Source organism: Symphalangus syndactylus, chromosome 11 (assembly GCF_028878055.3).
Source record: "Symphalangus syndactylus isolate Jambi chromosome 11, NHGRI_mSymSyn1-v2.1_pri, whole genome shotgun sequence".
Lineage (NCBI taxonomy): Eukaryota > Metazoa > Chordata > Mammalia > Primates > Hylobatidae > Symphalangus > Symphalangus syndactylus.
Genome location: NC_072433.2, coordinates 32664224 through 32687820, shown reverse-complemented (window position 1 = coordinate 32687820; position 23597 = coordinate 32664224).

The window sequence follows — 23597 nt, the reverse complement described above, 5'->3', positions numbered from 1 at the left end:
TTTGTACATGCTATCTCAATTCTCATCATTTAAATTTCCGTATCTCTGAAATCTACTCATTCTTTGCTATAGCCCTTTTCTTGGTTCAGACCCTCATAAATTCTCCCTTGGATTGCTGCAATAGACTCTGAACTGATCTCCCTGACTGTTTTGGCCCCTACATCAGTAGGTACTCCACATGGCAGTACATATCAGACCATACACTGCTATGCATGATACCTTTCAGAAACTTCTGTGATCTAAAGGTTAACATCCTTACATTTGTATGTAACTTATTTCATAATCTGTTGCATTTCCAATAACTTTTCTATATGAGTCCTAAAGTGGAGCCACTCACAGCCTGAGTTCTTATCCCTTTTCCCCACTCATCAGTGATGTGATTTTGAAAAAGTTACCTAGTATGTTTGTGCCTCAGTTTTCTCACTTGTGAAATGATTATCAAATGTTTTTGACACACAGTATTTTGGGGGAAGATTAAGTAAATACTACTACAACTTACATGATGATAATGATAGCAGTAAAAAATATTTAGTAAGGAATGACTTACTGCCTGGTACAGTTCAAAGCATTTTATATGCCTTTTATGTGGAGTTCCTCAAGTATTCGTTTGTCTCTGTCAAATCTTGATACCTTTCTACAGGTTGTATTTTCTCTATGAGGTGATTTTTCTTTTTTTTTTTTATTATACTTTAAGTTCTAGGGTACATGTGCATAATGTGCAGGTTTGTTACATATGTATACATGTGCCATGTTGCTGTGCTGCAGCCATTAACTCATCATTTACATTAGGTATATCTCCTAATGCTATCCCTCCCCACTCCCCCCACCCCATGACAGGCCCCAGTGTGTGATGTTCCCCTTCCTGTGTCCAAGTGTTCTCATTGTTCAATTCCCACCTATGAGTGAGAACATGCGGTGTTTGGTTTTCTTGTCCTTGCAATAGTTTGCTGAGAATGATGGCTTGTTCTTTTGCTTAGGATTGTCTTGGCAATGCAGGCTCTGTTTTGGTTCCATATAAAGTTTAAAGTAGTTTTCTTCCAATTCTGTGAAGAAAGTCATTGGTAGCTTGATGGAGATGGCATTGAATCTATAAATTACCTTGAGTAGTATGGCCATTTTTATGATACTGATTCTTCATATCCATGAGCATGGAATGTTCTTCCATTTGTTTGTGTCCTTTTTTATTTCGTTGAGCAGTGGTTTGTAGTTCTCCTTGAAGAGGTCCTTCACATCACTTGTAAGTTGGATTCCTAGGTATTTTATTCTCTTTGAATGGGAGTTCACTCATGATTTGGCTCTCTGTTAGTCTGTTATTGGTGTATAAGAATGCTTGTGATTTTTGCACATTGATTTTGCATCCTGAGACTTTGCTGAAGTGGCTTATCAGCTTAAGGAGATTTTGGGCTGAGACAATGGGGTTTTCTAAATATACAATCATGTCTTCTGCAAACAGGGACAGTTTGACTTCCTCTTTTCCTAATTGAATACCCTTTATTTCTTTCTCCTGCCTGATTGCCCTGGCCAGAACTTCCAACACTACGTTGAATAGGAGTGGTGAGAGAGGGCATCCCTGTCTTGTGCCAGTTTTCAAAGGGAATGCTTCCAGTTTTTACCCATTCAGTATGATATTGGCTGTGGGTTTGTCATAAATAGCTCTTACCATTTTGAGATACGTCCCATCAATACCTAATTTATTGAGAGTTTTTAGTATGAAGGGCTGTTGAGTTTTGTCAAAGGTCTTTTCTGCATCTATTGAGATAATCATGTGGTTTTTGTCTTTGGTTCTGTTTATATGCTGGATTACGTTTATTGATTTGTGTATGTTGAACCAGCGTTGCATCCCAGGGATGAAGCCCACTTGATCATGGTGGATAAGCTTTTTGATGTCCTGCTGGATTCGGTTTGCCAGTATTTTATTGAGGATTTTTGCATCAAAGTTCATCAAGGATATTGGTCTAAAATTCTCTTTTTTTATTATGTCTCTGCCCGGCTTTGGTATCAGGATGATGCTGGCCTCATAAAATGAGTTAGGGAGGATTCCCTCTTTTTTTGTTGATTGGAATAGTTTCAGAAGGAATGTTACCAGCTCCTCCTTGTACCTCTGGCAGAATTCGGCTGTGAATCCATCTGGTCCCAGACTTTTTATGGTTGGTAGGCTATTAATTATTGCCTCAATTTCGGAGCCTGTTGTTGGTCTGTTCAGGGATTCAACTTCTTCCTGGTTTAGTCTTGGGAGGGTGTATGTGTCCAAGAGTTTATCCATTTCTTCTAGATTTTCTAGTTTATTTGCATAGAGGTGTTTATAGTATTCTCTGATGGTAGTTTGTATTTCTGTGGGATCGGTGGTGACATCCCCTTTATCATTTTTTATTGCGTCTATTTGATTCTTCTCTGTTTTCTTCTTTATTAGTCTTGCTAGCGGTCTATCAATTTTGTTGATCTTTTAAAAAAACCGGCTCCTGGATTCATTGACTTTTTGAAGGGTTTTTGATTTTTCTACCCTTATCTAACTGGATAATTCTAATACATCCTTTGCCTGATGCCTTGTGAGGCAGAGTGAGAGTCCTTTTTCTCTGATTTCATCATCTAAACTTTCTACTCGTTGTCTTGAAGCTACTTTGGTTAAGAAATATACTATGCACTCCTAAGCAGTGAAGATGTTCTCTTTTCTCTGAGTTCTCAATATTTAGTATAGTTTAGAATCGATAATGACTATAACATAAATTATTAACTGAATAAATAAATAAATGATACAAATCCTAATCTTTAGCAAATGTAAACATTTTCTGAATTTCATATTATATTGAAATTAAGAGAAAGAAAAGAAAGGTCAATTTTATTCAACAGCTATACCTTAGCTTTCATTTTTAAAAAAATCTTAGGTATACCCTATTATGATGCATGTTCTTAGTATGCACAAGGTAATAATTCAGAACATTTCGAGGATAATTCAGAACATTTCGAGGAAATCTTACTAAACAAGGAATTATAACGTCACACCCCTAACAACAAATACAAAATAATTTCACACATAATCACAACTTAATTTAGATCTCTTTAATGGACTCTTTCCATCCTAAAGGCTGTGTGTGAATATGATAATTTATTTATTATGGTATAAAATTTAACATATAGAGACCAAAACTATGTGGCACACTAGATGGCAGATTTGTGGTCTGTGCTGTTTCTCTTCTCTAAAATATGTCCAGATTTTGTCAAAGAAATTTTGAAAGTTGCTCAAACGTTTTAGCAGCAGTGCAATTGGCAAAATAACAATAATAATTAAACAAATTGAAGTCAAGTTAGATATATTCAACATTTTAAACATACTTACCTGTTTATTAGTACATTCCAATTCTGTGAATCCCACTACTACAGAAATAGTTGCTATAGCACATTAGCACATAAGGATATATTTATAAATATATATATGAAAGTATTTTTTGGGAAAACTACCTGAGGCAACCTAAAGGTACATTAGATTGGAGACTCTTTAATGAAAGTTTTCTTTCGTGTTATTTTGTTTATATCACACTTAGCAAATGCTGCCTATGATCCTCTTACTTCAGTAATAAACATTATTAAGAAAATAAATCCAAGGGTAAATGTATAAAATGAAGTAAGTTTCTCCATGAAATCTTGAGCAAAGTCCTAGTAATGCTCATATTCTTAGGTATTTCCAGAGCAAAATCTCTGATGAGCAGGAGGCAGATCCAGACACATCTTATTGCATAAAGCAATGCCTAGAGAGAAGCAACCCCCAAATCCAAACATTACATTGACAATTCAGGAGAGAAGGGAAAAGAGAAAGTAAAAGAAAGAGAGATGGGGAGACAGAGACTGAGTTAGTTCTCCCCACTCACACCAAAAGCTCCATCTTCTATACTTGTGTTTCATTTTTATTCATGCCCCACAATTAGCATTCTTCTTTAGAGAAGAATAAAGTAGGAGAGATGGAGAAGGTGAGTGTAATTTCCTTACTGAGGCCAATACACTTGCCACTCATTGTTGGTATTAGCATGGAGGTTGAACCTAGGAGATTCAGGCTCCTCTCCTTTCCAACATTATAAATTTCCATTCTTAGTACTAAAAACAATAAATTTTGAAAAAAGTGTAATAAAAAAATTAACACACGTAAAAATAATTTAAATTCTACTTTATTTCTATTAACCACTGTAATCTTCTCACATTCTAGCTCAAACTTCCTTCACTTAGAATTTTCTGTAGATGGGGTCCTTATTAAAATTTAAGACTAGATTGAATCTTGACAACCACAGATCATCACAGTGAAATGAATTCCATAATAATTAAGCCCCTTTGCATTTATCACATTTACTTTATCAAATACAAATGAGGGGAATCATTACCTAGCAAAACAGAAAAATCTGGAAGTAATTCATACACGTTTAAGGCTGGATTTGGAAAAGTAAGGGTTTCTCAAGGAAACTTCTATTACATTAAATCATACAATTGATCCTGAAAAAATAAATATTAATGTCATTATATTTTATCACAAAATCTATATTGTTATGGAAATTATTGTGATCAGTGGTAATTTGCTTTTTTCTGGTATTTACTCACAAGTTACATTACTGTCACTGCCAAAGGGATGTTAGATTTGGTTAGTAGCTCCTTATCTTACTAGGCTTTACCTATAATAGACATTTAAAAAGGAAAGAAATATACAACAAATATGTACCTATAAAAATCCAAAACAATTTAAAAATAGGAAGGAAATATAAATTTAAGCTAGTTATTTTTAAGCCGTGGCTTGTATCTAAATAAGGACACATCTTCAAATGTCCTAATGAGTTTTTTAAGAGCTGAGTTATTTGCAATGTAATAAAAACAGTCTCCTAAATCTTGTCTTTTCTCAAAACTTTCAAATCTATGGATTCCATTAAAAAAGAAATACGAAAAGAGTAGGTAAGACTTTACATTATGTTAATTAATTAATTAATTAATTGTATAATAGGGGTTGGGGACTATATAATGTGAGGCCAAACGATTTGAATTTCTTTAATTCTTTTTTGAAAGTTCCCCAATATGACTATAAAAGTAATGAAGCTCTGATGAAATGTGCATTACTATAATCTCTTGACTAAATCCAAGTTAATATTCTGTCCATGTTATGTTTTCAAACTTGCCTTTTCACTTTAGTGAAGAAAGCCTGAATGACATATTTGAAGAAAAAATGAAAATGAGCTGATAGTACCATAGAAGTGTTGAGTTCAAATCTGGGGTTCATTGTTTCCTTACTGTGTGACATTGGGAAAGATTAAATAATATTTCCAAAACTAATATCTTTTTACATGGTATTTAATTTATCTCGCTGAATGAAAAGATGCAGATGCCTGTTTCAATGTCTGCTATATAGTAGATAATCATTAAATATTTGTGCGTCTCCCAATGGATACATTCATCTTATGTCAATATTCTTAACACTTTTGTTTTTATTCATATGAATGCCTGCCAGCATTCAACCTTGCAATGTAATAAGATTTTCTTTAGCACCATTTTTAGACTTATCAAAATTTCAAATTTTGTATCCTTTTAAGAGTTGTTAATTGTGTGAGCTCTCATAGTGAATGACACACAATTACTTTATTAACATATTAGGACAGTATCCCTGCAATGATATAAATTCACTAATTTATATTACTTAGAAATTACTTTTTAAAGTTAATTCATTTAAATTTTATTGCTAAGTTTACCCAGACAATCTAAGTAGACAGTTCCTCAATTGAAAAAAAGTGTTCCATACTGTATTTTTTCTGAAAATGCATCTTTGAGTGTATATTCCTGAAATTTTGAAAGTGATTCTCCTCTAAAGTTCTTTATAGAAAATTGAGTGACTGCTTTAGATAGATCATATTTAAATTAATTAGTATTAGTTGATAAAAGAAAATGTATACCTGTGATAGTGATCTGTAGCTCTAATTCCAAAACCATGTTACTCTGTATTGAGAGCTTCACTGAGAATGACAAATTGTTAAAGTGTATTTGCCTCTTTTTTTAACACATAAATCCAAAATGAATTTGCTCATTTTATTAGAACTTAATTTTGTTCCTCAAAATTTTCTATGCATTTACAAAATATAAGTTGCATGTGGAATATATAAAGTATGACATGTTGATATGTGTAATGTTATAAAACAGATTAAATAGTTTCGAGATGTATAGTATTGACTTGGAGTTAGATATCAGTGGGTTTTCTTCTAAAAAATAACTCCAGAAACAAAATTAAGTTGACCATATCTGTCAATTTGATAAAAAACTATAGTGACGGACTTAAAAAAAACTATTTTATTTTAGCCAACCCTGAAATTAAGGCACTTGCTTTTGATAATTCTGTCTTAAAATAAGTTTGCAGTCAGAAAAATTTAAAACTCAAAAACAAGTTTTCATTTTATGTGCCTTGTTTGTTGTTTCTAATAGTTCGTACCTGTTATTTGATAAATAGTAAATAAATTATTCTTTGTCATAACCTAGAATTCATTCTACAAATCAATTAGAGTGAAATATTGTTTATTATTTTACAATTTAATTAATTTTTAAACATGTTTTATACCATGTTAGGTATTTGTTTTTCTGAAAATTTTGTTGTGTTTAGTTTTGGTATTTTCTTAACTAATTTTCTTATAATAAAATTGAATAATATAGTCTTATCATGTTAGAAACAGAAATGTAAATACCTTACAATTTTCCCTAAGTGATACCATTTATGTTCCTATGAGAACTCTTTTACTTATAAGGCTGCCATATTTAGGAATGTGTGGGGTGTGTGTGTGTGAAAATATGTGTATTGTGTGCACTGTGGATGTGGTTAGAGGTGGAGTTAGAGCAGTAATCCTGATTTTCACCTTAAAAACTTCTCTTTTTTATAAAACTACATGAACACACATATACACACATACACACACATAAAGACACATGAGTAAATGTAACTGAGGTAACTGGTACCTGCAGAGGTAAACATATTGACATTGCATAACAATATCAATTTTGTCTCCCAATTCTATACCTTTAAATATATTTAACTTTGAAATAATGTTGGAAATATGGTCTTTGAGGATCTTGATCAATAGTTCTCAGCCTGGTGATGTGATAATAGTATTAGTAGTAGAAATAAATATAGAAAATGAAGAAAGGATTTGGAGATAAGATAACTGGTTTTAGATGTGGTATAGTGGAAATAGCCCTGCTTTCGAATGCTGAAAATTTTTATTTCGTTCTTGTTCATGCTGCTGACTAGTTTTTGACTTTGGCAATGTCACTTCTGTGTTCTGTCTCAGTTTTTTTATATATATGTAACAGTATTAAAATATACCTCTATAGATCTTCAAAATTTTATAAGTCAATGATTTATCATTGGTCAGTAATTATATTTAATAGGCACATGGGTGCATTGTTTTCCATTTGTCTCCAACCACTTGTTAACTATGAGTCAGTTGCATTGGCATGGCTAAATTCTGAAGGATAAGCAATAATAAGTGAAAATTGTTAATGAATCTACCATATAGCCCATTAGGTATTTTGCTGATGCAACAATGTTTAAATATTATGATTAATAATATTCTTTTAGTATCAGGAGATGTGATGAAGTAAGCAGTACTCATCATTAACAACCATCTCAAATTAGGTAGCTCCCATTTTATATATATATAGAATATCAAGGAAATAGAAAAATTGAAAGCAACTTGTTATTCCACTTTGCTTTCTGAATTCAAATACAAATCCAGGATTAGAGCATTGGTGAGCTTAATCTGAAGTAGTTTTGTGATCCTGAAATATTTCCTTCTCGCTCAGCACTTTGGTTATGCACAATGTTAGTGCTCAGTACATGTATTCTTCATAAATGATGAGTCAGAAACTTTGAACTTTTTACCTAGTATCCAGTCTTCCTTTCATCTATATCAACTTTACCTAGATTTTACTTAGGGGAGCAAAGTCCCTCACTAAAAAGGTCTCCACATTCTCTTCCAGCTGGGGTTGATCATGCAGCGTAGCCAGAAGAATGTATAAATAAGTCATGAGGTAGGGGTCAAGTAAAGCTCTTCAAAGGAACATAATCAGTTCACATGAGGCTTTTTGCCATACACACCTGTCTTCGTGTTGGTCTATATAATGATGGTCCCCACGTGGTCACAATGTTTTGGCCTTAGTATCTAATCTTAATATTCTTGAGCTATTGAATCAAAACAACCACTGCTTAACTCCAAAATTATTACCTGAGAAGAACACAGATTTCTACTTCATTAAGCCGATGGAAATTGTTTTCTTTTGTGTCATGCAGAACCAATTTTTAAAATTATGACTACATGGGTAGTTGGGAGATGTATTTAATGAAGAAATAGAAGAGTACAATATCTAAAAAACTTTGGAAATACAAAAAGTTACGCATTTGATTCTAGATTTTGAATATATTGCAAACATTTTACAAACCCAAAAACTCTCAAGTCCAGGAGAAAGACTAAGGCAAGAATTAATCATATGTCATTTTGTAGCATAAAATTACTTGTTTCAAAAGTTCCATTCTGCCTTCAAATATAAGGTGTTAAGAAAGAGTTACAATAGAAAGGAAACAAGGACAAATTATACTTAATTGCAATTATGTTTCCCTAGCCACACTTGGGACTAGAACACAAAGAACATGATCAAAAACACCAAATTCTGCCAAATTAGAAGACAAACTTCTAATGTAATTAGCACTCAGTGAATTTGATAAATATTCACAGCTATAACATTATAGTATGAATAATAAAGAAAAATGCTTTTATTATTTATTTATTCAACAAATGTTTTTCAAATGCTTCTAATTTGCTTGATAAGGGCCTTAGAATTCGACTGAATATACTTCTTTCCAAATTCCCTTAGCGTTATATTATAAACCATCTATCAGGTTAGCATAAGTGCAGGAGGATTTCTTTCCTAGAATTATAAGAGTAACAGGGCAGATACCTCAACATTTGGAATCTAGTCCTGCCTGTTCAAGAACTAGCTGGCTGATTTGGGGCCAGCTGTTTGCTCTTTCTGAACTTTGCTTTCTTTAAAATGAAAATAATAATACAAATTCATGAGGTTGCTTTATGATTAAATGTTTTAACATCATACGTAATTTTTCTGAATAAGCTGACGAATGAATATTATATAGAATAGTGAGAAAGAGAAAAGTTATTTAGTATTTATTAAGCACTGGTAAGGACCCCAAATACATTATTATTGCCATTCTCAGCACCTAACTAAAGACCATGCCATCTTGTTACCCCTTCAAGCATCTAGAAATCTAACTTAATAATATTGGAAAAGGAAACATCAGAGGATTCCCACTGGAAAGATTATGAAAGTTCATTCTTTTATATTTAGAATCACTGATTTATGGTCATTTTTGTTTCCATGTAACTCAGTTTATTTTTTTTAATTTTTTTGAGACAGAGTCTCGCTGTCGCCCAGGCTGGAGTGCAGTGGCGCGATCTCGGCTCACTGCAGGCTCCGCCCCCCTGGTTCACGCCATTCTCCTGCCTCAGCCTCCTGAGTAGCTGGGACTACAGGCGCCCGCCACCTCGCCCGGCTAATTTTTTGTATTTTTAGTAGAGACGGGGTTTCACCGTGTTAGCCAGGATGGTCTCGATCTCCTGACCTCGTGATCCACCCGCCTTGGCCTCCTAAAGTGCTGGGATTACAGATGTGAGCCACCGTGAGCGGCCAACTCAGTTTATTTCAATCATATCATAACATTAAGGTGGGCCAGGCGCGGTGGCTCATGCCTATAATCCCATCACTTTGGGAGGCCGAGGTGGGCAGATCACAGGGTCAAGAGATCAAGACTATCCTGGCCAACATGGTGAAACCCACCCCCCTACTAAAAATACAAAAATTAGCTGGGCCTGGTGATGTGCACCTGTAGTCCCAGCTACTCGGGAGGCTGAGGCAGGAGAATTGCTTGAACCCCGGAGGCGGAAGTTGCAGTGAGCCAAGATCATGCCACTGCACTCCAGCCTGGCAATAGAGCGAGACTCAGTCTCAAAAAACAAAGCAAAACAAAACAAAACAACAACAACAACAACAACAACAACAAAATTAAGCTGGGTGTTAGAAACAGCTGAGTAAATTAAATTCTTGACTAGTGGATTTTCTTTATTCTTTCTTTTTTTTTTTTTTTGAGACTAAATCTCCCTCTGTTGCCCAGGCTGGAAGGCAGTGGCTGGATCTCAGTTCATTGTAGCCTCCACCTCTCAGGTTCAAGTGATTCTTGTGGCTCAGCCTCTCAAGTAGCTAGGATTACAGGCATGTGCCACCATGTCCAGCTAATTTTTGTATTTTTTAGTAGAGATGGGGTTTTATCCTGTTGGCCAGGCTGGTCTCAAACTCCTGGCCTCAAGTGACCCACCTGCCTCAAAGTCTCCCAAAGTGCTGGGATTGCAGGTGTGAGACACCATTTTTGATTGTTGATATTTAGACTATAAAGTTGTTTCTTTTTTTTCCCCTCCTTGTCCTGTTCCTTTGTGTCTTTGTATAATGTGGTTTGAGGCATATAATTATCATTCAATCTGTGATATAAGAATTAAAATATTAAGCATTTTGAAATTTTAGAAATTAGTTGTAGATTTACGAATTTACTATGTAAGACATTCTATAAGACATCTATCCTGTGTTCTTTAGAAAAAGTCATTATCATAAGAAACAAGCAAGCAACCATGAAAAAAAGACAGGGTTTTTATTCTGTTAAACTGAAGAGGCAGATACACACACACGCACACACGCACACAAATGCAGTGTGTGATCCTGGCATCAGCAAGATGGTGAAATAAAATCTCTTGGCATCACTTACCCCACAAACATACAATGAGAAGTTATTCAAAGATAATAATACCACTCAGGTATGTTGGCTCATGCCTGTAATCCCAGCACTTTGGGAGGCCGAGGCAGTCTGAGGTGGGAGAATTGCTTGAACCTGGGAGAGGGAGGTTACAGTGAGCCGAGATCCTGCCACTGTACTCCAGCCTGGGCGACAGAGCGAGACTGTATCTCAAAAAAACAAAAACAAAAACAAAAACAAATAACAATAATACCACTCTGAATTCAGCAGAACTTGGGGCAAAAGTAGAGAAATTCTAGGATTACAAAATCAAGACAAGTCACAAATAAGATAAACAGTCATTTCAAAGTGTGCCACCCCCTCCTACAAGCCAGCATAATGCTACTCACAAGGAATTTCCCTAGACTTATGTTTTGCAAGGTGAGAGGAAAGAATTGAAAGTGGACATTCAATCTGTGGACTGGTTTGGAAATCTTCACGGAAAGCCCACTTTGGTCTCCTTCCAAAATAACCATTAGGAGTCCAGGAGGACTGAAGTACCTAGAATGAATTGGGAATAAAGATTGGGATGCTGACTGCAGTGACTAGCATGTAGATATTGGTGACTGCTCTGCACTAGGATCAGCAGGGATGCCACATTGAAGAGACTGGCCTGCACCATAGTGCTGCAAGGAACATGATCCACAGGAAGATCCAAATCTCTGGCCAGATTTTCTGCAAAGCCCGGATGTTTTACTTGGAGTGTTCCCCTGGCCCAGAAACAACTAAAAGGTCAAGATTAAGTTCAGGTGCCTTTAACTTTGTTTCCAGACTGGGAAACAATGACAGGGTAACAATATAGTTTGAGGGCAACATTTAAGTTCCAGTGTTCATTATAGGTCTTCCTCAGAATGGGAAACAAGGAAGCGCAACAATTTAGTTTCAGAACAGTGTGTAAATTCTGATATTCACTATAATCTTTACCACATTGGGAAACAGTGGGAAGACAATGAGTTCATTCCAGCACAGTGTTTCAGCTCTGGTGCTCGTTGTAATTATTCCCTGGAATTGTGACCAACAATGGACCAGCATTTAAGTTCTGAATTTAGTAAATGTCTAACAACACCAAGAAACCTCTGTAAAAATTGGAAGAGGTGACTGTCTTCTCAAATGCACAGGCATCAATGTAAAGACACATGAACAGAGAAAACTTGATTAAATTTGACAACACCAAAAGAAACCAACACAGTTCCAGAAATGGACCCAGTAGAACTGAAGTTCTAGAAAATATCTGATAAAGAATTAAGAATAATCTTCTTAAAGAAGTCCAGGGTATCATAAGAAAATACGAATAGAAAACGAAATAATTTTCTAAATTCCAGGAATAAAATAAAAAATTCAAAAAAGAAATAGAAACATTAAAAAAAGAAAACCTACAAACAAGAAATACAATGACTGAAATAGACTGTAAAAAGCTTTGTTGATCAAAGAAAAGGATTAGCAAGCTTGAAGACAAAACATGTGAAATTATCCAATCAGACAACCGAAAAGGAAATTGCATAAACAAAGTGAAGAAGACATACGAGAATTATGAAACATCATCAACAAACTAACCTTTACCTTTTAGGAATTCCCAAAGGAGGTGAGAAAGAAAAAGCCCTAAAAAACATATTTAAGTGAATAGTGGCTGAAAATTTTTCAAATCTGGAGACACATGTCTGCATCCGGGTACAAGAAGCTCAGAAATCACCAATCGATTCAACTCAAAGAGGAATTCCCCAAGGCATGTCATAATCAAATAAGCAAAGATCAAACACACAAATATTCAAAGCAGTAAGAAAAAAAAAAAATCGCTATCTTCTGAGTCACAATATGGCTTTCAGCAGGTTTCTCAGCAGAAACCCTGACGATCAAGAGAGAGTGAGATGTTATATTTGAAGTGCTGAACGAAAAAAATATTTTCAATCAAGAATACCCAGCAAAGCTAACCTCCAAACATGAAAGAAAAAGACTTTCTGAGACAAACAAAAGCTGAGGAAATTCATCAACACCAGACATGTCTTACAAGAAATGATAAAGGGAGTTCTTTAATCTAAAATAAATGGACACTAGACCTAACAAGAAACCATCTGAAGGTATTGACCTCCCAGGTAAAAGAAAGCAAATAGACAAACTTAAAATACTATAATACTGTAATCAGGATAAGTAAATCATATATCTTATGTATGAAGACTAAAAGACAAAAATGTTAAAAATAACAACTGCAGGAAAGATGCAGTGGCTCACGCCAGTAATCCCAGCACTTTGGGAGGTTGAGGCAGGCAGATCACGAGATCAAGAGATTGAGACCAGCCTGGCCAACATGGTGAAACCCCATCTCTACTAAAAATACAAAAATCAGCTGGGTATGGTGGCGCACGCCTGTAATCCCAGCTACTCAGGAGGCTGAGGCAGGAGAATCGCTTGAACCCAGGAGGTGGAGTTTGTAGTGAGCCAAGGTCACACCACTGCACTCCAGCCTGGCGAGAGAGGGAGACTCAGTCTCAAAAAACAAACAAACAACAACAACAAAAAACTACAACAATTAGTTAAGAGATAGGCAATATAAAAAGATGTCAACTGGGATATGAAAAGTAAAAATCTGGGGGGTGGTATGGAAGTATAGAGATGGTGTTTGTTACTTTTTCTTTATGGTAAAAGTTATGTCATTATCAGTTTAAAATAAATGTTGTAACTGTAAGATGGTTTTATGGCCAGGTGTGGTGGCTCAAGCCCGTAATCCCAGCACTTTGGGAGGCTGAGACAGGCGGATCACGAGGTCAGGAGATCGAGACCATCCCGGCTAACACGGTGAAACCCCGTCTCTACTAAAAATGCAAAAAAAAAAAAAAAAACTAGCCGGGCATAGTGGTGAGCGCCTGTAATCCCAGCTACTCGGGAGGCTGAGGCAGGAGAATGGTGTGAACCCGGGAGGCAGAACCCGCAGTGAGCCGAGATCGTGCCACTGCACTCCACCCTGGGCTACTGAGTGAGACTCTGTCTCAAAAAAAAAAAAAAAAAAAGATGGTTTTATGTAATGCCTCATGATAATCACAAATCAAAAACCTATAATAGATACACTGGAAAAAAATAGCACAAAATCAAATATACTACTAAAGAAAAATTGCTTAACCACAAAGGAAAACAGCAAAAGAGAGAAAAAAAGGACGTAAAGGTTTCCAAAAAACCAAAAAACAAGTAGCACAATGGCAGTAGTAAACCCTTATCTGTCAATAATAGCCTTGAATGTAAATGAATTAAATTTTCTAATTAAAAAACATACAGTGGTTAAATGGATTTTTTAAAAGACTGAGCTATATGCCGTGTACAAAAAAATTCACTTTACTCATAAAGGCACACACATATTGAAAGGGAAAAATAGAAAAAGATACTCTCTTTAAATGAAAACCAAAAGAACAGGAGTAGCTATGCTTATATTTTATAAAAATAGACTTTAATAATAGTAAAGAAAGAGAACGCTGTTATATAATGATAAAGGAGTCAATACAGCAAGAGGTTTTAACAGTTGTAAATATATATGAATTCAATGCTGGAGCACCCAAACGTATAAAACAAATCTTAAAAGACCTAAGGGAGAGACTGACTGTAATACAATAATAATAATAAATTTCAACGTCTTACTTGCAGCAATGGACAGATCATCCAGAGAGAAAATCAACAATAACAAAAAAATCAGAGTTAAACTTCATCTAAACTGAATGAAACTAATGGACATTTACAGAACATTCTATTCAACAGATAAAGAATACAAATTTTTCTCAACAGCATATGGAGCAGTCTCCAGAATAGACCACGTGTTATGTTACAAAACAAGTCTTAACACATTTTTTAAAAATCAAAATCACATCAAGTATCTTTCTGATGACAATGAATTAAAACTAGAAATCAATAACAGAAAGATCTTTGGAAACTGCACAAATTCATAAAAATTAAACAGCATTCTCCTGAACAACAAACAGAGCAATGAAGAAATCAAAAAGGAAATTAAAAATGTCTTGACAAAAAATGAACACAACATACTAAAATCTAAGGAATACAGCAAAAACAATTCTAAAAGGAAGGCTTATAGCAATAAATGCCTACATTGAAAAAGTGGAAATAATTCAAATAAACAACCTGATTATGTCCATAAAGGAATCAGAAAGGCAAGAACAAACCAAACTCGGAATTAATAGAAAAAAAGAACTAAGAAAGATCAGAGTAGAAATAAGCAAAATCGAAACAAAAAATGGACAAAACATTAATAAAACCAAAGACTGGTTTTCTGAAAAGATAAACAGATCAATAAACCTTTAGTTAGATGAAGAGAAAGAGAGGTAAGACTGAAATAAATAATATTAGAGATTAAAAAGAAGACATTAAAATTGGTACCACATAAATACAAAGTATCATTAAAGTATGTTATGAACAACTATATCCCAACAATTTGGAAAACCTAGAAGAAATGGGAAAATTCCTGCACACATACAGCCTACCAAGATTGAACCATGAAGAGATAGAAAACCTGAACAGACCAATAACGTGTAATGATATTGAAGCAGTAATACAAAGTCCCTCATCAAAGAAAGGCCCAGGACCTGATGGCTTCACTGCTGAAATCTACCAAATATTTAAAGAAGCACCAATACGTATTCTACTTAAACTAATCCGAAAACTCGAAAAGGGGAGAATATTTCAAAACTTGCTTTACAAGGTCAGCATTACCCTTACACCCAAACTAGACAAGGATACAACCACAAAGGAAAACTATAGGCCAACATATCTGATGAGCACAGATGCAAAAATTCTCAACAAAATACTAACAAATTAAATTCGACAATAAATTTAAAATGTAATTCATTATGATTGTGTTAGTCCATTCTCATGCTGCTATGAAGAAATATCCGAGACTGCACAATTTATAAAGGAAAAAGGCTTAATTGAATTACAGTTCTGCATGACTGGGGAGGCCTCAGGAAATTTACAATCATGGCAGAAGGCATCTCTGCACAGTGCGGCAAGAAAGAGAATGAGAGCCGAGCAAAGGGGGAAAAGCCTTTACAAATTCAGATCCTGTGAGAACTAATTCACTATCATGAGAGCAGGATGGAGGAAACTCCCTTATGATTCAATTTTCTTCACCTGGTCCCTTCCATGATACCTGGGGATTATGGGAACTACAATTCAATATGAGAGTTGGGTGGGACACAGCCAAACCGTATCAATGATCAAGTGGGATTCATCCCAGGGATGCAAGAATGGTTCAGCAAACACAAATCAATGCTGAAAAAGCATTGATTAAAATGCTTTCAATAAATTCATTGATTGATTTAAAAAGCATTTAATCAACACTGCAAAATTTAACATCCCTTCATGATAAAAACCCTCAGCAAACTGGGTATAGAAACAACATACTTCAAAACAATAAAGATCATGTGGTACAGACTTACAGCTAACATTATACTGAATGAGAAAAAAATGGAAAGTCTTTCTTCTGCAGTATCTGAAACAAGAGAAGGATGCCCACTTTCACCACTTCTGTTCAACAGTACTAGAAGTCCTAGCTAGAGCAATTAGGCAAGAGAAATAAAAAAGAGTTATCTAAATTGTAGAGGAATAGATCAAATTAGCTTTGTTGCAGACAACAAGATCGTATATTTAGAAAAATCTAAAGACTCCACCAAATTCTCTTAGAACTGATAAATAAATTTAGTAAAGTTGCAGGATACAAATTCAACGTACAAAACTCAGTAGTGTTTCTGTACACTAACAGTGATCAATCAATTATTTTTCAAATAAATCAAGAAAGCAGTCCACGTATAATAATTACAAAAAATATACCTAAAGAATACAGTTAACCAAAGAAGTAAAAGATTTCTACAATTAAAACTATAAAACACTGATTAAATAAAGAGAACACAGAATATAGAGAGATATTCCGTGCTCATAGTTTGAAAGAACCAATATTGATAAAAGGTCTATACTACCCAAAGTGATCTACAAATTTAGTGCAATCTCTGTCAAAATACTAATAACAATCTTCAAAGAAATGTGAAAAAAAATCTGAAAATCTGTATGTTACCACAAAAGATCTGAATAGCTAAAGCAATCCTGAACAAAAAGAACAAAGCTGAAGATATTCCATTACCTGACTTCAAGATATACTACAAAGTTATGCTAGTCAAAACAGCATGGCACTGGCATGAAACTAAACACACAAGCCAATGGAACAGAATAGAGAACACAGAAATGTCCATATGCAGAAGAAAGAAGAAAGAAACTACACCCCTGTCGCTCTCCGTATACAAAACTCAAATAAAAATGGATTAAAGACTTAAATATAAGACTTGAAACTATGAAACAACTAGATAAAAACATGGAGGGAACACTTCAGGGTATTGGTCTGGGCAAATATTTTTTGAGTAAGATATAAAAATAGGCAACAAAAGTAAAATAAATGTTATATATAACATTTTATATAATCTTGTATATAATATTATATAATGTTAAAAAGTTTCCACAAAGAAAAAGAAACAATCAACAGAGTGAAGAGGCAACCTATATAATGGGAGAAATATTTGCAAACTATCCATCTGACAAGGGATAAATAACTTGAATATATAAGAAATTCAAACCAAACAACGTAGTGGCAAAAAAACACCCCATGAATAACCTCCAAAAAACATGAATTGCCCAAAAAAAAAAAATGGCAAAAGGTCTGAGCTGACATTTCTGAAAAGAAAACATAAAAATGGCCAAAAGGTATATTAAAAATGCTCATTATCGTTAATCATCAGTATAATGCAAATCAAAACCACAATGAGCTATTATCTTGCCCCAGTTATAATGACTATTATTAAAAAGACAAAAAGTAATAGATGCTGGTGAGGATGTGGAGAAAGGAAAATGCCAGTAAACTGTTGGTGAAATGTAAATTAATACAATACAGCCACTAGGGAAAACAATATAGTGATGTCTCCAAAAACCAAAAGTAGATCTAATATATAATTCAGGAATCCAACTGCTGGGTGTCAGTCCAAAAGAAGGGAAATCAGTGCATCAAAGAGACATTTGCACTCCCATTTTTATTGCAGCACTATTCCCAATAGCCAAGATTTGAAATCAACCTAAGTGTTGATCAGTGAATAAATGGGTAAAGAAACTATGGTATGTATGTATGTGTGTTTGTGTGTGCCTGTTTGTGTGTATATAGTTTCTTTTATGTATACATATAAAAGAAAATATTATTCAGCCATAAAAATGAATGAAACTCTCATTTGTAGCAGCACGGAGGGAACCGGAGGCCATTATGTTAAGTGAAATAAGCTAGACACAGGAAGACAAAAATTGCATATTCTCAGTCATATGTGAGAGCTAAAAAAAAAAAAAGGTTTATCTCATGGAGGTAAAGAGTAGAATGGTGATTATCAAAGTCTTGGAAGAGTAGAGGGGTGGAGGTGATGAAGAAAGGTTGTTTATAGGTACAAAGACATAGTCACATTGAAGGAGTACATTCTAGTGTTTGATAGCAAAGTAGAGTGACTATAATTCTATTTTACTTTGTATTTTAAAAGAACTAAAAATGATTTGGAATGTTCCCAAAACAAAGAAATGATAAATGTTCAAGGTAATAAATATTCTAATTACCCTGATTTTGTCATTACACATTGTTTCACGTATCAAAATATCAAATGTACCCCAAAAATGTGTGCAATTATGTATCAATAAAAAAGTAAAAATGCAATTTGTGATCCTTGGTAGGATCCTAGATTTTTAAAAATGTGCTAAGGATATTTTAGAGACAGTTGTGGAAAGTGAAATGTAGGCTATTAATTAGGATATACTCTGAAATTATTATTGATTTTTTAGGTATGATGGTGATATTGTGTCCGGAATTGGTGGGTTCTTGGTCTCACTGACTTCAAGAATGAAGCCACGGACCCTCGCGGTGAGTGTTACCGTTCTAAAGGTGGCATGTCCGGAGTTTGTTCCTTCTGATGTTCAGATGTGTTTGGAGTTTCTTCCTTCTGCTGGGTTCATGGTCTCGCTGGCTCAGGAGTGAAGCTGCAGACCTTCACGGTGAGTGTTACAGCTCTTAAGGCAGCCCGTCTGGAGTTGTTCGTTCCTCCTGGTGGGCTCGTTGTCTCGCTGGCTTCAGGAGTGAAGCTGCAGACCTTCGCGGTGAGTGTTACAGCTCATAAAAGCAATGTGGACCCAAAGAGTGAGCAGTAGCAAGTTTTATTGCAAAGAGCAAAAGAACAAAGCTTCCACAGTGTGGAAGGGGACCCGAGCGGGTTGCCTCTGCTGGCTCGGGCAGCCTGTTTTTATTCTCTTATCTGGCCCCACCCACGTCCTGCTGATTGGTAGAGCCGAGTGGTCTGTTTGGACAGGGCGCTGATTGGTGCGTTTACCATCCCTGAGCTAGACATAAAAGTTCTCCACGTCCCCATCAGATCAGCTAGATACAGAGTATTGACACAAAGGCTCTCCAAGGCCCCACCAGAGCAGCCAGAGTGTCGATTGGTGCATCCACAAACCTCGAGCTAGACACAGGGTGCTGATTGGTGTGTTTACAATCCCTGAGCTAGACATAAAGGTTCTCCACATCTCCACCAGACTCAGGAGCCCAGCTGGCTTCACCCAGTGGATCCCGCACTGGGGCTGCAGGTGGAGCTGCCTGCCAGTCCCGCACGGTGCGCTCGCACTCCTCAGCCCTTGGGTGGTCGATGGGACTGGGCACCGTGGAGCAGGGGGTGGCGCTCGTCGTGGAGGCTCGGGCCGCACAGGAGCCCATGGAGGGGGTGGGAGGCTCAGGCATGGCGGGCTGCAGGTCCTGAGCCCTGCCCTGTGGGAAGGCAGCTAAGGCCCGGTGAGAAATCGAGCGCAGTGCTGGTGGGCTGGCACTGCTGGGGGACCCAGTACACCCTCCGCAGCCGCTGGCCCGGGTGCCAAGCCCCTCATTGCCCGGGGCGGCAGGGCCAGCCGGCTGCTCCGAGTGCGGGCCCCCCAAGCCCACGCCCACCCGAAACTCCAGCTGGCCCACAAGCGCCGCATGCAGCCCCGGTTCTCGCTGGCACCTCTCCCGCCACACCTCCCCGCAAGCCGAGGGAGCCAGCTCCCGCCTTGGCCAGCCCAGAAAGGGGCTCCCACAGTGCAGCGGTGGGCTGAAGGGCTCCTCAAGTGCCACCAAAGTGGGAGCCCAGGCAGAGGAGGCGCCGAGAGCGAGCGAGGGCTGTGAGGACTGCCAGCATGCTGTTACCTCTCAATATTATGTTGTGTATGAGACTGTCCTTATTTTAGGAGATGCATGCTAAAGTATTTAGGATTTTTATGGTGATATCAACTTAATTTTAAATAATTCAACCAAAAAATTGGTTAATTAAAATAAAATTATACACATATAGAAATACTGATAATGCGGCAAGATTTTAATATCTAGGGAAACTAGATAAGGTGCGTATGGGTGATTATTTTATTGTTTTTTAAACCTAAAACAATCATCTAAAATATAAACTTTGGAGAACCAATGTTTAAGTGAACACACATCTCCTAAGCATTAGCTCTATAGAGGGATATTGAAGAAGTAAGACTATAGAGGTAAATGAAACAGGACATACCCCATAAAATTAGTGTTCCTCCATAGTTTTTTTAATAAAATGAAATATGAGTTAGAACACTTATCTACTGATGCTATTAGAGAATAAAACTTTGTGGAGTCTGAGAGAAGAACTTGTTGAATGAATAAAAGACTAAATTATGTGAATATTCTTTGCAGGGATTGATAATTATCCCATACCATTTGCTAAGGGATAAAATGTTTTAACCCCGTAATTGTATTTATATTAATAGTACTTTATTTGCTCGTTGTATTAAAGGAACTAAGCATATTCTCTTCCATTTCCTTCACCCTATCCTTCTCTTTCCTTTTCACTTGTCCCAAGCCCACCCCAGGAGATCAGGAGATTGGCTTAAACCAACTATTCATATTGCCCTCTGCCTTTCAATTGGAATCAGGTAAAGAGTACTGACAGCAGATTGGAGAGAACAAGGAACATGAGGCAAGGGCACCGATCTTCACAGCTGCCTCTTGGAGGAGTTCCAATAACATAAATTTACAGGTCCAGAGCCCCAACTATCCACCCAGCTTTCTGTTTGCTGATTCCCTCTCCTCCTCTGTTCAGGACTAGGGACTATAAAGGTGCTTCATTGGCACTCCACTGTTACCCAAGATACTTCACTATCCTTGTAGATTTCACAAATCTCACTCACACTTTTGTAAGTAGCCCCTTTGTTCAACTCTGAGACCCTCATTAATATAGAGAAACATAGAATGCAAAAAGACATTTTTCTAAAAAAAAAAGTAAACATAAATACTAACAAAATTCTTTTTTGTTGTTCTGGTTGAAACCTACATTTACTTTTGTGGCAAACTAAAATCTTGTTTCCTAAAAACAACAATAACTAAAATGTAAATATGATGGGAAAGAACTAAACGTCTTCTTATCACTGCTTTATTCTTCTTAAATTATAAAAAGTAGTAGTCCAAAATAATTTCAAACAATAAAAGTGTCCAATGTAACAGCAGAATTCTAAACACAGTTTCATACATCCAGAGAATACAACTTTACACAATTTTCAAAAATTGTTATTGATATTCTTTGGCTGTGTTCCCACCCAAATCTCATCTTGAATTGTAGCTCCCATAATCCTCACATATGGAGGGAGGGACCCAGTGGGAGGTAATTAAATCACAGGAGTGGATTTTCCTGTACTGTTCTCATGATAGTAAGTAAGTCTCACGAGATCTGATGGTTTTATGAAGGGTAGTTCCCCTGCACATGAGCTGTTGCCTGCTACCATGTAAGACATGCCTTTGCTCCTCCTTTGCCTTCTGCCATGATTGTGAGCCTTCCCAGATATGTGTAACTGTGAGACCATTAAGCCTCTTTCCTTTTTAAATTACCCAGTCTTGGGTATGTGTTTATTAGCAGCATGAGAACAGACTAATAGAGTATATTTATATTCAATAATATGAAAACAGGGTTATGATATAAGGTAAAGTATGGGAGATGGGGACAAAAGTAGGTTAGGCCAGTTTTTAAATTATATACATTTATAAATACATAGAAAACATTTGGAAAGGCATAGATCCGAATATTATGAGTAGTTATTTCAACCACCACTTGCAGTATTTATGTAGTTGCCTTTGTCAATGTGGCCTCTGCAGATACTTTCACAAAAGACAAGGCCTCTATCACCTTTTTGTGGGCAAGTGGCGTCGATGCCATGACCTGAGATTGAGATTGTAGGATGATTGACCCATACGTACTTTTATATGCAGCTTTAGTTTCACCAGCATGGTCTCTCCCTGTTAGTGGAACACCTTTCCAAGAAGCTACAATTAACAAGAGAAGCAAAAACATTGAAAACTCAGTCTTGAGGCTGCTTTCTTATATTGCTTACAAATTAAGCTTCCTGCCTCACTTAGAAAGCAAGACACTTCCTGCTCTCAGTACTTTTAATTAGTAGTTGGTGATTCTGTCTTCCTGGTTGGTCAGACATCCAAAGCAAACAAGAATTCTAGAGATATCGCTTCTCTGCCCCTAGAAAGTTAGAATAACAGATTTGTCCTCATGTCTGTTTTTCCTCACAGATGGTTTCCTTTTTCCAGATTCTTTTCCTATTTCTTGCGGAGTCATTTAATTAGTTCCTGGGGCTTCATCTACCATGCTTATGTAAAAGTCTTCAAAATTTATGTCCCCACCCTTATTTCTTCTTCTGGACTTGCATCTTTGCACTTACTGCTACTTCTAATTCATTTCATTCAAATATGAAACTTATCCTTCCCTGAACAATCAACTTCTCAATTTCAGATTTTCTTATTAATAAGTTAATGATTTCTTCATCATCTCTGGTTAGAAACATTGCAGTTCGTAATATTCTCTACAGTGGCACCACATACAAATTCTAGCAAACATCCATCAGTATAATTTTCCTAAAGCAACATAGTTAAAGGTTCCTGGTATGATTAATCTGTCCACAGCGTGAATCAGCTCAACACTCTCTCTCCATCCTTTTCTTCATCTTCTCTATCACTGTTCTCCCTCCAAACAAACTAGCTGGCCCCAGGTTTTTGTCTTAGGCTCTGCATTTGGAGGAATTTTAACCAGGATAGGACACATTTTGATTAACTGAAAATAGTCCCAGAGTATGTCTGTTGTCACCAAGTCATTATAAATAGCATTTTCATTCATTCTGTCAGTTTTTTTTTTTTGATTTGGGACATAAATGGTTTACTGATGTTCATTATTCTTTGAGTACATGTTAGTAATACATATTTATAGGCTCGACCTCAGATTTAATAAATCTGAATATTTAGGTGGATCGGAAAATCTGCATGTTTAATAGGTATATCTGGTTGTTCCAATATCCATTAAAGTTACAGAGCCATTGTCCTAGAACACATCTGAGGCTAAACTTTCCACCTAAAATACCTATAAATGTTTCATTTTACTGCATTATATCTAAATCCCTTGTATGTGACAGTAAGCCTTTATGGAGTTCCAAATTGCCTCTCTGTTTTCATTCTCTAACCACTTTCCTGATGGATATATGCTCATGAACATCACAGTAATTGCCATTGCCCCACTGTCTCATAGCCCTCATGTTTATTAACAACACTGCCTAAACAGGGAGTCAATTTCCTTACACATTTTCATATGTTAAAATCCTTCCCATCTTTTTAATCCCTAGATCAAAT